The sequence below is a fragment of the Pinus tabuliformis genome, chromosome Q (assembly GCF_031772625.1).
Source record: "Pinus tabuliformis cultivar Carrire ecotype Pingquan chromosome Q, CPIR1, whole genome shotgun sequence".
Lineage (NCBI taxonomy): Eukaryota > Viridiplantae > Streptophyta > Pinopsida > Pinales > Pinaceae > Pinus > Pinus tabuliformis.
In genome coordinates, this window is record NC_142296.1 from 516,485,639 (window position 1) to 516,505,101 (window position 19,463).

The window sequence follows — 19,463 nt, forward strand, 5'->3', positions numbered from 1 at the left end:
TAGGTGAAGGTCATATTTTCTTGTTCATCAATGCTAACTTGAATTTCATTAAACCCACCAACACATTTAGGAATGAGAAGTACTACTCATAGGCCAGGACATCTAGTGCTTGATCAATAAAGTGTAAGGGGAAAAGGTATCCCCATAACATGTCATAGAATCCTTGTAGCGAGTAAGTTGGGAAATACTCATCATGCCTCCAATCAACCATTATGTTAAAAGGAGGCACCATATCCTTATGGATTCCTTTATTTTCATCAAAACATGTATATTATGTTAGTGAAAGGCATCGATCTTTTTTCGATGCTCCCTTATTACATAGCAATAATCAATCATTATTTTAATAGAAGGCTCCACTCCCTTACAAACACCCCATTTCAATAACCACAAGGATCTTGGTGCAAGTGGAGTAAGCATATTTCCTTATGTTGATCTCATTAGCATATGAATAATCAACCATTATTAGTTCTTGCATTTTAATAATCATATGCATCATGGTATATTAGAGGTAGAGTATGCACACAGTCCCCACTAGTAGGAGGCGCCATTGTGGATGCCCTCTAATAGGGTTCCCCAATCACTTGTGGATTCCACCATTTTAATAAAAATAGGGATTGTGATATATTGTAGAAGAAGACCTTAGTACTTTGTGGGTAATCTCTCTTTTACATAAGGTTCACAGTATATTGAAAATAGAACAAGCACATAGTCCCTTGTGGATGCTCAATAAAGATTGAGAACCAATTATCGTTCATTATGTTAATAAGAAATATCTCTCCTACATGACTATTCTCATTAATATAAAATTATTGTGTGGAGAGGTGCTCTCCATCCGTAGAGATGTAAAAGTAAAAATAAAATAAAATAATTTATAGTTATATAAAACTAAAATAAATAAACATAAAATTAATTATAGTTATAATCAATATAAAATTATTGCATCTAGAGGTGTCCCAACTTAGTAGGGTGGAGATATAAAAGTAAATATAAAATAAACATAAACATAAACATAAAAATTATAATTATAATTATAATTAGTAATTAAACTAGGCTAGATCTATCTTAATTCTGGATTTACCCAAAAGTGAGTATGGGTCAAATCTGCAAACCTATTTTAACATGAAAAAAGATTGGATCCCTCTTAACCGTTGGTAGATCCATAACGGTTATATATATTGACTGGATTTGTTATATATTAAGATTTATATAATATTGTTAACGATTTTCTTCAATTAATTAAAAATAATATGAAAATATCTTCTTAAAATAATTTGCAATATTCTTAACAAATGGTTTAAAAATAATAATAATTATTATTATTATTTTCCAATTTTAAGGTCATAACCAAGCCAGACACCAAATTGGTGTATGAGACCCCTTTGTTTGTGGGACAAGGGACCCACCTCCGCATACATACTCTACCAGTTGTTTTGAAAAACAGTCACTAATAAAAGAAAATTTCAAAATATTATGAATACATACTCTGCCCCGCTCTAGTTTTGAAGTATACTGTTACCTATTAGACCCACCCAAAAAGGAAATTTCAAAATATTAAATTATTACCCATTACACAACACCCAAAAAGAAAATTTCAAAATATTAAATTAAAATTTTATTTGCAAGGAACAAGGAAATATATATATATATATCATGATCCTGCAAAAGCTCCCAAAAATGCTCATAGCTGAAAGGCCGACTCAAAGGGGCACTCCTCGGGCTACGTGACCGTTATACATTCATATGAGCGGCCCACAAAACCTACCCTTAGGATGATATAAATGCAAAGTTGCCAGCAGTCGTTCATCACAAACGGATTCTCCATCTTCATTAATAGTTATATAAAAATAAAATAAGTAAACATAAAATTAATTATAATTATAATCAATATAAAATTATTGCATCGAGAGGTGCTTTCCGTCCCAACTTAGTATGGTGGAGATATAAAAGTAAATATAAAATAAACATAAACATAAACATAAAAATTATAATTATAGTTAGTAATTAGTAATTAAACTAGGCTAGATCTATCTTAATTCTGGATTTACCGAAAAGTGAGTGTGGGTCAAACCTGCAAACCTATTTTAAGATGAAAAAAGATTGGATCCCTCTTAACCGTTGGTAGATCCATAACGGTTAGTTATATATTGACTGGATTTGTTATATATTAAGATTTATATAATATTGTTAACGATTTTCCTCAATTAATTAAAAATAATATGAAAATTTCTTCTTAAAATAATTTGCAATATTCTTAACAAATGGTTTTAAAATAATAATTATTATTATTATTTTCCAATTTTAAGGTCATGACCAAGCCAGACACCAAATTGGTGTATGAGACCCCATTTGTTTGTGGGACAAGGGACCCACCTCCGCATACATACTCTACCCGTTGTTTTGAACGTGTGGCCTATTAGGAAGAAACACATGTTGTTACCCATTAGACCCACTCAAAATGCAAACAGTCACTAATAAAGGAAAATTTCAAAATATTATGAATACATACTCTGCCCCACTCTAGTTTTGAAGTATACTGTTACCTATTAGACCCACCCAAAAAGAAAATTTCAAAATATTCAAAAGAAAATTTCAAAATATTAAATTATTACCCATTAGACCCACCCAAAAAGAAAATTTCAAAATATTAAATTAAAATTTTATTTGCAAGGAACAAGGAAATATATATAAATATCATGATCCTGCAAAAGCTCCCAAAAATGCTCATAGCTGAAAGGCCGACTCAAAGGGGCACTCCTCGGACTACGTGACCGTTATACATTCATATGAGCGGCCCACAAAACCTACCCTTAGGATGATATAAATGTAAAGTTGCCAGCAGTCGTTCATCACAAACGGATTCTCCATCTTCATTCTGCCGCAGCGCACAGTGTGTTGTCAAACTTCTGATCACCGAGTATTCGCTCCTCAAGAGAAGAGTTGGCTTTGCTTTCAAAATGACAACGAGCAGTGGCAGTATCATGTACGCGGAGGAAGGATGGGCTATTGTGAAGAGGGCCAAGAACAATAGGGTTGATCTGGAAGAAGGTTGGTCTATTGTTTATAAAGCTATTCTACAGCTAAGAACCCGGTTGGAAAAAGCAGATGTCAACTTTGAGGTGCCCGTGGACGACAAAATGGCTATTTACACTGTCGTCTACTATATTCGCGAGAAACCGGAACTCTATAATAGATACAGGGATTCCATTAAAGAGTACATCACCTCAATTGTTTTACCGGCTTTGAGGGAACAGACAGATGATCAATTGTTGCTGAGACAACTTATCAAACGCTGGAAAATTTTCCAGGCGATGCTCCGTTCGATGGTCGTTTTCTTCGACTATTTAGATCGCTACTTCACCGCTATGCATCATTTTCCTTCAGTCAGAGAAGTTGGAATCATGTACTTCCGAGACCTGGTTTTCCGGGAAATGAATGTGAAGAATGCAATGTTTGGTCTTATTGATGAAGAGCGTAAAGGAGAGCCAGTTAGAAATGAGACTCTTTTGAAGGATGTTGTGGGCATTTTTGTGGAGATTGACATGGATTTCTATACAAACGATTTTGAAGTGGCCCTGTTGGAACATACTGGAGATTTCTATTCTCGGAAGGCTGCTTCATGGATTTTAGAAAATTCCTATGCTGAATATATGTCAAGGGTGGATGAATCTCTCAAAAGCGAGAAGAAAATAGTTGCCAGATATTTGCATGGGAGCAGCGAGCAAAAGGTATTAGACAAAGTGAAAAATGTACTCTTTTCCAATTACATGACATATCTTCTTGAGGATGCACATTCAGGATGCCTCGCCTTGCTCAGGGAACATAGATATGACGATATTTTTATGATGGGGAGTTTATTTGATACAGTACCCAATGGCTGGGAATCAATTGCAAATATTTTTAAGCAGCATGTTACTAGTGAAGTAACACCACCTGTCAAACAAGCTGAAGATGCTGTGCTAAAGCAGAATGCAGGGAGAATGGATAAAAGTTTAATATTGTTGCAGGAAGTGTCTGCATTTGTGAAGAAGGTCATAGAATTACGTGACCATTATATGAAATATGCTGAACAGAACGTTGCTTTTTCAACGGCTTTGAAAGAGGTATTTGAGGTGTTCTGTAATAAAGGAATTGCAGGAAGTACCAGTGCAGAATGGCTGGCTACACTATGTGATACTGTACTTAGCAGTCATGAAAAGTTGAGCGGGGACGATATAATTGAAAATGTGGTGGAATTTGTAGAGTATATCTGGGATAAAGATGTGTTTGTTGAATCCTACAAGGAAAAACTAACTCGCCGAATTCTGCTCGGCAAAAGTGCAAATATTGATCATGAGCAGAGCATATTGTCAAAGATGAAGCAGAAATGTGGTGCCCAATTAACGTCACAGATTGCGGGCATGCTAACGGATTGGACAGGATCGCAGGAGAGACAAAGTAATTTCGAAACATATCTTAAAAATAATAGAAATATACATCTTGGAATAGAGTTTACAGCTGCAGTGCTGACAACTAAATTTTGGCCAACATACAAGTGCCCTCACATTAATTTACCTCCAGAGATGGTTAGATGTGTTGAAGCATTTACAGACTATTATTCCGCAGAAGCCCAACATCAAAAACTTAAATGGATATATTCCTTGGGATCCTGTACTATAATTGGTAAGTTTGATAGAAGATCAATAAAATTGATAGCAACAACTTGCCAAACAGCAATACTATTGTTGTTCAATGCCTCTGAAAAGTTGAGTTATTCCAACATCAAACAGCAGCTGAATTTGGCAGAGGATGAAATTGATGGACTCCTACATTCCCTGGCATGTGACAAGTATAAAATTCTTCTCAAGACTCCAGATACAACCACGGTAACGGTATCTGATGATTTTGAAATCAATCATTCTTTTACGGATAAAAGAGGGAAGATAAAACTTCCAATGCCACTACTGAACGAGAAGAAAAAGGCATCTGAGGATATTCATAAGGACAGACGTTTTCTTATTGATGCATCGATAGTACGGATTATGAAGGCAAAAAAGATTTTACATCTCAAAGTACTTGCGAGTGAATGTGCTCAGGAACTGGAAGGGCTATTCAAGATAGATTTCATGGATATTGAAAGGCGGATTGAAGATTTGATTAAAAGGGAGTTTTTGGAAAGAGACAGAAAAGATCTTGATTTGTTAAAATATATCCCTTGAATATGAAGGTAAATTTATTTTTTACCATATTTTTTTATTATGAATTTATTATTTTATAGTATTGGATGAGGAGGGGTTTAATATTTGTCAAATAGAACATTGTATGATGTTTTCACACACTAAAGGGTTTTTCTAATTAAATAAAGGAAGGATAATTTCTATTATATATTTCTATCTTTTATTATTCATCTTCATCATTAAGGAAGACAATAAGTGGTATCAAAGTTATTTCTTAGGTCCATACGAAGATTTTATTGTGTTTTTTTTCATATTTTGGTTCAAGAATCAAATTCCTTCTTTATGTAATCTTATAAGTTTTTTTAAGGAAGGATACATGAAAAACCTTATAGTGTAAATGGAAAGATGCATGAAAAATCTTATAGCCTGAGTAGAAGGCCAACTTAGCTCATACACCACTTGTTCAATCCTACAAGTAATCTTGTAGGGCCTATAAAATTTTAGAGCTAATTTATTATTCTTCTTCTGCTTGAGTATAGATTGCCCATAACTTTAGTCTCAAAATACCCAATCACCCTCTTCAAATTTTCTTTCACTTTAATGTTGATGTACTTAGTGCTTTTAAACTATCCATCAATACCGTTGATATGGTTTTATCTCAAAGTTAAAAGGTGTCATGTGAATCCTTTGCTTGTCATCCATAATATTATTCAATTCAAAATATTGCTATATTTGGTGTAACTAGGTAAAGACATATGGTCCATAAAACTTCTTTAATTCAACCTTGGGATGGTTCACTCCCTTAGGAAACCATCCATCATTAACTCCATAGTTAGAATCAAATACACTTGAAAAAATATTATTATTGGCAAATTGTTCAACATGTATATTACCTTTATTTTCATGAATTGTTTCAAAAACATTATCAATTTTAAGGAACCTCCAATTTTGATGCAGGTGCATAGATGGGACACTAAATTCGATGAAGACAACACTCGAGCTTTCCAATGTGATTGGGTGGTCACATGGTGATTCTGGGAGAAATTTTAAATGTTTTGTAATTATTTACATTAGGAAGTGAGTTTTGTTTTATAATAAATTGGAGGAATTATTTCCTAATTTAAATACAGTTTCCCTTATTTTTGTGGAGAAGGGAAAACAATTCATCTTGTGATTCTTGGTTGTCCAATGTTAGATTTATTTTTAAAGAAATGAGTGCTTGAGAAGAAGTGGAGTGCAGTGGAGGTATAGAGAAGCAAAAAGAGAGGAGAATATTTAGCGGGAGGAGAAGAGGTAGAGGTCAAGAGGCTTAGGATGCACATGCCCACATTATATATCTAGCCAATTTAATGTATGTCAAATTTCAATAATGAGCAATTCATTTAGATGTCTTTGTGTTTGTTTATTTCTCTTTCTATATATGGTAAACTATTGCAATCACATTTTATTCCAGTGTGTTGTTGTCTTTATAAGCCTGCACTTGTAAAGTCAATTTTAATTAAGAACCGGAGCATGGAAGATTCCATCATTTTGTTCTTACATTTGTGTTTAATTCCTGTAGTAAAGTATGTAGAGGAATGTGTGGTGCAATTGAGAGCTCGTAATAGCTCAATGCATATGGACTTGGGATAGAGATAACGTAATAAATGGGTTTTGAGATTGGAATTCAACATATTTTGTTTTTTTTAGATTCCCCTGAGGTTAGAAAAAATGTGTTTTAGAGTTGAGAAAACAATCCTATAGCCTATCGTTTATGCTAGCACTGATTAGTCATTGTAGCTAGAGAGTGCCTTCATATTGAGAAAACCAGAGCACTTTGTCATTAAAAGAACCATGTTTGCAGGAATAAATTGGTAGCATCCACCGTAAAAAGTAAGCTATGTCAAAGGAGAAGGAGTAGGAAAATTTCTTAGATGAAGAAATGGAGACAAAACCCAACATCAAAACAACTTTTCTAAAAATGAAGAAGAGTGCATAGTTGAAGATGTAACAACCAATAACTTTGAAATATGAGGAACAAGAGTGCTCAAGAAGAGTTTTTACTGAGAAGAACCTAGAGAAGAGAAGATACAAGGAGGATGAATTGATCTGGGTGACAAGTAGAAGACTTGTTACAGAGAAAAGAAGAGCTTCTTGCAACTCACTAGTATTCATTTTGAGTTTTCGATGTTTTGAGTCAGTACCATGACCCATCATCAGGAAAAAATCCTAGAGAGAAGAAAAGAGAAATGGAGGGATAAATAGAGGAAAAGATCAATGGAGTTGAGATGCATCCATAGAAGAATAGCCTAAGGGTGATCCCTCCAATTGAAAAAATATTATTATTGGCAAATTGTTCGACATGTATATTACCTTTATTTTCATGAATTGTTTCAAAAACGTTATCAATTTTAAGGAACGTCCAATTTTGATGCAGGTGCATAGATGGGACACTAAATTCGATGAAGACGAAACTAGAGCTTTCCAATGTGATGGGGTGGTCACATGGTGATTATGGGGGTAATTTTAAATGTTTTGTAAATATTTACATTAGGAAGTGAGTTTTGTTTTATAATAAATTTGAGGAATCATTTCCTAATGTAAATATAGTTTCAGTTTCCCTTATTTTTGTGGGGAAGGGAAAACAATTCATCTTGTGATTCTTGGTTGTCCAATGTTAGATTTATTTTTAAAGAAACGAGTGTTTGAGAAGAAGTGGAGTGCAGTGGAGGTATAGAGAAGCAAAAAGAGAGGAGAATATTTAGCGGGAGGAGAAGAGGTATAGGTCAAGAGGCCTGGAATGCACATGCCCACATTATATATCGAGCCAATTTTATGTATGTCAAATTTCATTAATGAGCAATTCATTTAGATGTCTTTGTGTTTGTCTATTTCTCTTTCTGTATATGGTAAACTACTGCAATCACATTTTATTCCAGTGTGTTGTTGTATTTAGAAACCTGCACTTGTAAAGTCAATTATAATTAAGAACCTGAGCATGGAAGATTCCATCATTTTGTTTGTACGTTTGTGTTTAATTCTTGTAGTATAGTATGTAGAGGAATGTGTGGTGCGATTGAGAGCTTGTAATAGCTCAATGCACATGGACTTGGGATAGAGATAATGTAATAATGGTTTTGAGATTAGAATTCAACATATTTTCTTCGTTTTTGGATTCCCCTGAGGTTAGAAAAATGCATTTTAGAGTTGAGAAATGTTGGGTAGCGGAGGCCCCACGTAACGGTTTTGGGGTTTAGAGCCCGTGATTTAGGTTAAAGATATTGCAAGAGTTCTGCGAAGTGTGTGGAGCGTGGAATGTAAGAGTTCGAGTCAAAGGGTTGTGCGCCTTAAAATAATATAAAATAATAGGAAGTGAGTCGACCTGCCCATGGTCCCTGAACCATGGGAATGTATAAATAGAGCGAGGCTCTAAGGGTAGAAGTAGGTTTTGGTTGTGCTAGAGTGGAGGTGTTATTGGTTTTTGAGTCTGTATGTCCGGGTCATGGGTGTTAGTATGTCCGGGTCGTGGGTGTTAGTGGTTGGATAGAGGCTCCGCCGCTGTGTGCGCGAAGGCCTGATAGAGTCCACAGTTGTGTGCATGGACCCCTGTAGCTGTGTGCGTAGGGCAGGAAGTGGATTGTACTGAATCAAGATATTAATAAAGATAAGTTGGTTCTGAAATATTGTGTTGATTTTGAAAAATTGCAGAACTGGTTATATTATGGTTTATGCCTTAACTTATAAATTTATGATTGTCTTTAAGAATTATGATTGCGTGTATTGGGTTTTATTGTTAAATGTTTGCTTAAAGACTATACGAAGAAGATCAGATCTGTAATAACGTCATTATTAAGAAAGCGCATCTATATGATCTACGCGAAAGCCCATCAGCAGTACCAAGGGGCGCAAGGCAACAGAGGGTTCGCGCCCCCCGCTAGTCCACATCAAGACATCCCAAGGGTGTGGAAACCTAGTTTCAGCACCCTCCCATACTATCTCGAGTGAGACTTCAGTCTGCGCTCTGTGGATTGTTGCTGAAAGGGTCAGTAGTGCGGGATTTGTTCGGCTAAACCACTTCTAAACCTAGGATAGGCCCTACAAGCCAACAAATGGTCCTGGCTGCTATTATTTCAAGAATATGATTTCGAAGTTGTCGTAAAATCGGGATGCCTAAATGCAAGACCAAATCACCTGTCTTGAATTGAGAACAGTGAAGAGCCCACAAACTTAGAGGAAGGTCTACCTCATGCAAAACTTTATGCAGTACGTGTCGCAGATGGCCAATTTGAGGATATAATCCACTTCTTAACCACAAGAACTGCGTCGCAAGGATATTCCATTCAGCAGAAGAAAGAATTGGTGATACGTGCAACAAACTTTACTGTTATTGCAGGGCATCTCTACAAAATGGGCAACGATGAAATACTACGTAGATATGTACCTGAATTTGAGTGAGGATAGATCCTTGCCGAAGCACATGGGGGGGTTGCTGGAGGACATTATGCGGGACGCACCACAGCACAGAAGATTCTTCACGCCGGACTATGGTGGCCAACTCTACATCAAGACTCAAAAGCGTACTGTCGGGCCTACGACATATGTCAACGGACTAGGAAACCATCGTGGAGGGATGAAATGCCGCTCAAGCCACAGGTGACACTGCAACCATTCGAGAAATGGGAAATCGATTTTGTGGGGCCTATCACACCTCCAGGAAATATGGGGACGCGTTATATCATCACCGTGACAGAATACTTGACCTGTTGGGCGGAAGCATAGCCGGTTAAAGACTGCACGGCCACTACAACTATGAAATTTTTGTTTGAGAATGTGTTGACATGGTTTGGATGTCCAAAAATTCTAATGAGCGAATACGAGATGCACTTCCTGAATGAAACTGTCAGCGCGCTCATGGAGGAATTCCAAATATACCATCAACAAAGTACACCGTACCACCCACAAGCAAATGGGACCGTTGAAGCATTTAACAAAATTTTGGAGACTGCATTGACAAAGGTATGTAATGTGAAGTGAAACGATTGGGATTTACACATGCCTGTTGTGCTATGGGCATACCGAACAACGTGCAAGAAGTTGACGGACTAGACACCTTTCCGGTTAGTTTATGGCACAAAATCCATCATGCCAATGGAATACATTGCACCTAGTTTGTGTATAGCAGCGACGACAGGCATGGCAAACCGTGGAGCTCTAGAAGAAAGGATTGTGCAACTAGAAGAACTTGAGGAGGAACAGTTTCTGGAAGGATTTCATTAGCAGGTCCAAAAGCAGTGGGAAAAAGCTTGGCATGATCGCCATATCAAGATGTGCACGTTCAAAGAAAATGATCTAGTATTACTATATGACAGCAAGTTTGAGAAATTCCCTGAAAACTCCAAATGCATTGGTTGGGGCCCTATGTAGTCCAAGAAGTCACAGATGGGGTGTGGTCTAGCTTGCCAAGCTGAATGGATAACCTTTCCCAGGCAGAGTAAATGGCAATCGCCTGAAGCTCTACACGGGCAGGCCGACTGCCTGACTAACCAACCAAAGGATAGTCTCACCACTCCAGGCAGTTGAAAGAGAGTGCGGGACGTTAAAGAAGTCTATGGGGGAGCTGCCCAATGATCAGGGGGTGGGTAGAATTGGTATGTCACAAAGGTCGCGGTTGCTTGGAAGGGGCTGTGTTGCTGTGTGGACAAGCAGAGAGGTGACTATTGCTGACACTATTCATGACAAGATGTCTGAGTTATGGCAAAAGGGAGCGGGCGGCGTGTAATTAAGAGACACGGTAGGAGCTCGATCTGGAATGCTCTACTGCAGGCTTAACGTTACGACACTAGAAAAGGAGGGAACCACTGAATTTGAATTTGAAAACGCTTATAAATCACAGGGGGCATCCACCAAACGATCTGTGATTTGGAGAGAAGTAAGCTATTGTACATTCCCATAGATATGGAACTATTCATTATTTACGCTAAAGGAGTAAGTCTGAGGGTTGTAATATGGCCAATGGTGAGTTCAGCACTGGTGGTAGGGGATGTACTGGAAATTCTTAGACACGAAGCAGAACTGGTACAGATGTTGTTGCCCAACCCATGGGCTAACTGACGACCCATAAAAGATAAGGGAAAGACTGTAAATATGGCGACAAATGATGGAATTGCAGTTAACAGGTCATCTTTGATACACCTTGAAGATTGGGATCTCGCGAGCAGCAGCAATTGTCTTGGAAAATTGCAACACAAGCTACAGCAGACAGTGCGTATAGTAGACCAGAAATTAGAAACTTGCTGCGTTGGCATGAAGCGTTCCCATATGTGGCACTCCAGCTTGAGCTAAAAGCCTATAAGGGGGTGCTCTGCGTTAATCGAGCAGAGTAGAATGAGCATCATCGGTTGCGTGAATTAGTGGAAGCAATGGAGTTGGAGCTAGAAGAATCATTGCAGGAGACAAAGAAGAAGCCGCAGAACGAAGTGCACCACTGACAGGGATGGTGGACTGCGAAGCCTAGGCAGTGCGTATCGCCAAACTAACGAGTGACTCAGGATGAGTCACGATGATTATGTTGGGGGTCTGTTGGGCAGCGAAGGCCCCACGTAATAGTTTTGGGGTTTAGAGCCAGTGATTTAGGGTAATGATATTGTAAAAGTTCCGCGAAGTGCGCAAAATGTAATAGATTGAGTCAAAGTGTTATTCGTCTAAAAATAATATAAAATAATAGGAAGTGAGTCAGCCTGCCCATGGTCCATGGACCATGGGAATGTATAAATAGAGCGAGGCTCTAAGGGTAGAAGTAGGTTTTGGTTGTGCTAGGTCGAAGGTGTTATGGGTTTTTGAGTTTGTACGTCCGGGTCGTGGGTGTTAGTGGTTGGATAGAGGCTTTGCGGCTATGTGCGTGGAGCCCTGATAGAGTTTGCAGCCATGTGCGCAGACTCCTGCAGCTGTGTGCACAGGGCAAGAAGTGGATTGTACTGAATCAAGATATTAATAAAGATAAATTGGTTCTGAAATATTGTGTTGATTCTGAAAAATTGCGGAACTGGTTATATTCTAGTTTATGCCTTAGATTATAAATTTATGATTTTCTTTAAGAATTATGATTGCGCGTACTAGGTTTTATTGTTAAATGTTTGCTTAAAGGCTGTAAGAAGAAGATCAGATCTGTAATAAGGTCATTATTAAGAAATCACATCTATACTGATCTACGCGAAAGGCCATCAATAGTACCAAGGGGAACAAGGCCGCAGAGGGTTTGCGACCCCCTCCAATCCACATCAAGACATCCCAAGGGTACAGAAACCTGGTTCCAGCACCCTCCCGTACTACCTTGGGTGAGACTTCAGTCTGCGCTCCATGGATTGTTACCGAAAGGGCCAGTAGTGCGGGATTTTTTCGGCTAAACCACTTCTAACCCTGGGTCAGGCCCCTACAAGCCAACAAGAAAAATTTCCTATAGCCTATAGTTTATGCTAGCACTAATTAGTCATTGTAGCTAGAGAGTGCGTCCATATTGAGAAAACCAGAGCACTTTGGCATTAAAAGAACCATGTTTACAGGACTGAATTGGTAGCATCCACTGTAAAAAGTAAGCTATGTCAAAGAAGAAGGAGTAGGAAAATTTCTTAGATGAAGAAATGGTGACAAAACCCAACATCAAAATAAATTTTCTAAAAATTAAGAAGAGTGCATAGTTGAAGATGTAACAACCAATAACTTTGAAATATGAGGAATAAGAGTTCTCAAGAAGAGGTTTTACTACGGAGAACCTAGAGAAGAGAAGATACAAGGAGGATGAATTGGTATGGATGACAAGTAGCAAACTTGTTACAGATAAAAGAAGAACTTCTTGCAACTCACTAGTATTCATTTTGAGTTTTCAATGTTTTGAGTCAGTACCATGACCCATCATCAAGAAAAAAATCTTGGAGAGAATAAAATAGAAATGGAGGGATAAATGGAGGAAAAGATCAATGGAGTTGAAATGCATCCATAGAAGAATAGCCTAAGGGTGATGAGAACATGTGTGTCGATGTTATTGAGGATTTTGTCATGGTGGATGACCAGATGAATATTTGATAAGAAGCCTAAAGACAACAAATTTCACCCAAGGATTGAATTAGAAGATGAAATTGACAAAATGAAAGAAGGAAGGTATATTTGGTTATGAGGAAAGGTTTGATTAAAGTATTGGCAAGTTTTAACAGTTAGACAACATGTAAAGGTCAAAGTTCATAGTAGAAGCAGTAGAAGAAGGTACAAGTTGATTAAAGATGTGATAAGATTTTAAGGACAGAAGTTTTCTTATTGATGCATCAATAGTATGCATTATGAAGGCAAAAAGGGCTTTACAATACAAAATACTTGTGAGTGAATGTGCTCGGGAACTGGAAGGGCTGTTCAAGTCAGAATAAATTGTGCAAAAATTCAGTTTTATTATTAGTAATTTATTCTTTACAATATCTTTTTAATATCTAAGTTTCCACCCAAAAATAGAAGGGTTTTAATTTTTGGATATTCCTTCATAATATCTCAAATTTATATTTATTTGATATTATTATATAGTTTTCTATAAATATCGGTGAGAAAATAATAATATAATAATGATGTAGAATAATAAATAATTAATATTTTTATATTAGAACTATAAAAAAATGCAGATGTGTTGGGAAATAAAGGGTTAATTATCTAATTAATATTAAATTAGCTTAGCTATATAAACTAAATGGCTGGTAAACTAGAATAGGCATAGAATAGCCATCAAATGAATTTAACTAGCTTTTCACAGTTTCTAACTCTCACAACATATTACACATGGCTAGAATTTTAAATTATTATTATTATTAATAATAAAAATAATTAATATATGAGTTAAACATATATATATTTATCCAAATCTAGGAAATCAAGAGGTGTCATAAAAGTAATTTGTTGTTGACTAAATAAATAATAATGGAAGTAACTCCCTAACAAACCATATGGTCCCCCATACCATAGTTAAAGGAAGAAGAGTGTGAACCAAGGTTATAGTTCATCTTAGTGTACTAATATCCTAGGCCTGTAGATGTGGTGTAAGGATTTTTGTCCCAAGGGTAAGTACCCCTAAAGAAAGAAGGACCCCTAAAAGCTTCATTTCCTATGGGTTTTTACCCAATAGTAGAGGAAAAACCTCTCTGTGAATAAGCACTATGTAAGCTTAGTGGGACTAATAGGGCAAGTTTCCTTAGGTATACTAGCCCCCCAAAGGAAAAGGAACCTCTAGAGTAAGACATCCCTCCAAACATTGAACTATTTTAAGGTTGATAGTTACTACCAAAAACATAGTTACTCCCATCCTAGTTGGAACAAACAAAATATCCTCCTAATAAGTTCCTAGCAATAGAAATGTATGTGCTAAAAGGAATCATAAGTTGAGATGAGCTAGGAATGAATGTCTCAACTACTGTAGATTGAATATGATTAAACCCCACTCCAAACAAAAAGCTAGAGGAAGGCATAGACACAAAAAAAGGTTGAAAACTTATTGGGGTTACTTAAATAGTGGAATACCCCAAGAAGTGAGAGGTGTAGTAGGAGGTATGGATCCCACAACACTAAGTGATGGTAAAGATGACATGGCAGGAGAAATTATCACTACAGAGGGTAAATAGGGACCCATCTCCCCCATAGAATAAGAAGTTATTTCACTATACATCTTATAAGAAAACAAGGAGAATAGATCGCTGCCATAAGCTCTCATTTACACTAAAATCAAGCCAAGAGGGTTCGTCAAAGGTGGGTTTATGTGTGGTAAGTAAGGACTTGTGTCAAATTTGTAAATAGTAACAAGATATTCCTCCTTAGGACTAAGGTTATCTCCCCAACTTGAGTATGGCCTAGGTCCTTTGTTGCTAGAGTTATCCTTCATCTATGTAGTGGTCGACCTACCTCTTCAGGATGAAGGCCTAATAATCAACTTGAGCATTGGAGTCCTTGTTCAACCATGGTGAATATATGTTTATCATAAAATTAATACAATTAAGGTGCCCCTGAGATGAGAACACAAAAGCAAAGAGAGATAGAGAAGGGATCTTCCTACTGCCATAGCTTGGTTCATAAGGGCCCAAGTCGAAAGTGAAGATAGGTTGGATAGATTAAGTTTGTGAACTTCTTAATGTTCCTTTTAGACCAATCACAAGTACCTTCACAAGTAGTGGAGCATCCCCTAAGAGGACCAAGTGATTTTGACCATTTATCCTCACTACAACAAGGACATCCCCCTCACCATCATCGATGTAATCTACCTAGGAAAGGCCACTAAGGCTGCCACCTATAGAAATCTCCTTGGAGGAACAATATTAAGTTGTATTCACACCCAAGGAAAAGGAAGCTAAGCCTGGAACCCATTAATAGATTTCTCAAAATGATATGTATTCCTTCTAGGTGAGTCCCCAAGTATTATAGTGAAAAATGCTAATAACACCCACCAAAACATGTTAACCATGCAACCAAGACAAACAAAGTGGGGTATATCACTTTGTTGGCCTCAATGTGATCTTGTGGATGACCTCTTGTTAGGAAGGATTGCCAAGAAATGCATAACAACAAGTGAATTTTCCCTCTCTAACACAAGATGTTAGGTATTCTTTTGTGGTCTTAGAGTAGTTAACCTCACACCCCTATTCCAAGACCCTAGAATATGCTACTCTTAGTGTACTACCAACAAAAAAGAAAAATTCTCAAATAGATTTTACTAAACAATAATTTTAAGGGGGGTTTTTTACTCAACAAGGTAGAGACTTGATACCCAATCCCTAATGCACATTTTATGAATAAAAAAATTTATTTTCCCTTAAATGAACTCTAGTTAGAAAAGGAAAGACAAACGTTTCCCTTTCAAATGAAAATAGAAACCTCACACTATATTAATAATAACACATTTGAAATTCACAAAGGTTATAATAAAATAGACCCAAAAAAAATCCAAGAAACTCACTTGAAAAATAGATCAAAAGAGAACACCAAGTACTCAAAATATGTAAAATTGGCTTTGCAATAAAAAGATCATAAAAATCAATGAAAATTAGGCTTGTAATTTGCAAAAGTAAGAACAAAGTAAGCATTAGGGTTGCATCTCAATGGATAGAAAAAGAAAGCATAAGAAATGATCTATAATTCTCAACAAAATGTAACCCTAACTCAAGGAAAAAATGAGAAAGGAATGGAAATCCAACAGAAATATTTCAGTATAAATACTTTCAATGGAAATAAACAAAAATGATTAAATGATTAAATTTAACAAGAGGTTAGGGTCTTGATTCAAATATGAGATAGAGATGAACTATAATTGACAGCAAGAATATAGATCCAAAGAACCAAGGCAAGATGTAGAGGGTAAGCCCCTCAAAACAAGGAAAAACAACCTAAATGAAAACCCTAAAATTAAAAACCAAGTAGATATAATTCAAAATAAGAGTTTCAAACCAAATATGAGGTAGATCTAAATTGTCAGGAACACTAGGAATATAGATACAAAAAGTAACAATAAGATATTGAGGAAAAGTGCCCCAAAACCAAGCAAAACAGGTTCAAAATAAACCTTAAAATCGAAAACCAAATAGATATAATCCAAAACAAAAGATCCAAACTAGATCTAAAATGTAAAAGAGGTAACAAAAATAGACCGAAAACAAAACATCAAAATTTGATGGAAAAACCCTCAAAAACCCTAATTTTTAGGCATTTACTCAAGTTAACTAGTAATCAACAAAAATAATTTACACAAGTGAATTGTATGAAACCAATGTAAATGTTATTCTAGGCTATGCCTTGAGCTCAAAATGCACACAAACAAAGAAACACAACTTGAAAAGGAAAAATCAAATGAGATTTGACTAGATCTAAGGTTAATAACACAAACAAAGACATAGACAAGGTTGTATAACCACATAGAACATAATGGAAGCAATATAAAACAAAAAAAACAAAGAGAAGGAGAGATTCAAAAAAAATAGGGTAGACTCCCCAATGGACTCACCAATTCCTTTGTAGTTAGAATTCCAAGATAATATCTACATCATGTAAACCCCAATATGGAAGAGGAGGATGAAAGGACACACTTATCAAATGTAGATCCAGTAGTCAAATGATGCATCTAGCTTGGGGGATGCCTCGCCTCTTAGTCTCCAACCTCCTACACATATGAAACCAACATACAAGCATCCAAAATAATTCATGCATAATCAAGTTAGCATGAAGAGAATTTGCAAGCAAGTATTAAAACAACATGAATAACACGCATACTATTAATACTGTAGCAGTCCTGGTGAAAACTCCATGTAATAAAAGTTTAAAAAAATAACCAGGATTGATGGGACACTTATTCCAAGTTGAATGTTGGGTAAAACATCCTAGTGGGTGTTCATTTGGTTTATTATGGCTAAGGAAATTGGAAAAGGCAAAGGCAAAGGCAAAGGATTTGGAAAGGTAAAATGACATTCTTGGCGCATTTATTTATGAAAATAATGGAAATTAGGAGAAAAGGGAGGTGAAAGGTCAAAAGTTGCATGTGAGGAGGAAAATAATGGAAAATGAAGAAAATAGAGGCATCATTAATAAAAATTCTTCTGGGGATTAGTTGGTACCATTTGTTAGTTCAATTTTGGGAGATCTCTCATTATTATCTCTCTCTCTCTCTCTTTCACTGTTGAACACTTAAGAGTTTTCTTGGAGCACTTTGGCATTGGAGAAAGAAAGAAAAAATAAGGCAAGAAGAAGGGAGTAAGAAAGGAATAGAAGGATCAAGCAGCTACAACATGATTCTTTGCAGGTATTGATTTGCATGTGTGATATCCTTGCTAGATTTGGCATGCATGGTATTGCATGTGGTTCTTTTCCATCATGGCACGGGTTTTTTCAGGTGTAACAGTGTGTTCAGCCTAAACTTGCCATTTTTTTATATCCTTAATGAGATGGGTTCCCATACTTTGGTTGAGTTAGATTATCAAGTGGATTCGAAGTTGAGTGAGGTGATCTACGAAATGAAAAACACATGGACTATAGGTCCCTGAACTGAAATGTTGATCACGGTAAAGCTACTAGCCTAGTAACCCCTGATCCAAATAATGGGATGTGGTGATTCCAGGATTGTGTGCCTAGGAATCCTTTCCGAAAAATGGCGGGATATACGATAAAGCCAAGAGGTGGATTACTCTCCATTGGGCCTAGTATTCCTGGGATGGGATGTACAGTAAATCTGGGAGAGTGGGTCTCAGTGTAGGGTCGGGTGACCCCTGGATCAGATTGTGGATTATGGTAAATCCTAAGAGACTAGGAGGCACTAAAATTCCTCATGGTGTAGGTAGAGAACTCCGGTAGCATCCATGCTTGTTATGTTATGAGTCCCACATTCATGCTTGGAATATGGCATGGGGGTGATTACGAAGAGAGATTTGGCTCAACCAATCTATGGTCAGGTGGAACGTGGTAGTCCCATCCACGATTGGTTTCTACATTCATTAATGAGAAATTCATTCCCTTGGCTTTTCATGTGTAAATGTGCAAGTTTATATGTGGATTATATGGTTGATGTGTTTAGGGTATTTCTGTTGTTATTTTGTTGGTCATGAACAAGTATTCTGATAGTGATGATGTATGGCTCTCCTCATGTCTTATTTGTAAATGAATAAACAATGTATCTATGACATAATAGATGATAATGCAGTTAATGATATAAGGGAACAATGCTTCTTAGCGATTCTCAGATAAGTATGAGACTTGTTAGCTTAAATTTGTTGTTTACACCTAGAGGTTACATATTTGTGATATGTTTGACAAAATGTCTATCATGGCTAGTATAGGTCTAGTGAAGCCCTTGTTCAAGAAATTGCATTCGTATCATCATTATCTTTTTATATTTATGTTCTTAAGGTGTCATTTAATTATGGGCACGTCAACAATACTGGTGTATTGATCACGTGATATTTTTGTGAGCAGTGTCCTTTGGTGTTCTGTCTGAGGAATTTACCCTATAAATTCCTACATAGATTTTACTAAACAATGATTTTAAGGGGGGATTTTTTACTTAACAAGGTAGCGGTATGCAACTAAGATGGTGTGAATAGACTTGAGACCCAATCCCTAATGCACATTTTATGAATGAAAAAAATTATTTTCCCTTAAATGAACTCTAGTTAGAAAAGGCAAGAGAAACTTTTCCTTTTCAAATGAAAATAGAAACCTCACACTATATTAATAATAACACTTTTGAAACTCACAAAGCTTACAAGAAAACAAACCCAAAAAAATCCAAGAAACTCACTTGAAAAAGAGCTCAAAACAAGGATATAGATC

At 36.5% G+C, this 19,463-nt stretch overlaps 1 pseudogene; it reads left to right on the plus strand.

Annotated features, from left to right (window-relative positions):
- The first annotated feature begins 2,954 nt into the window (after positions 1-2,954).
- LOC149220434 (cullin-1 pseudogene) lies at positions 2,955-5,195 on the plus strand (annotated as a pseudogene).
- The last annotated feature ends 14,268 nt before the right edge of the window (positions 5,196-19,463 follow it).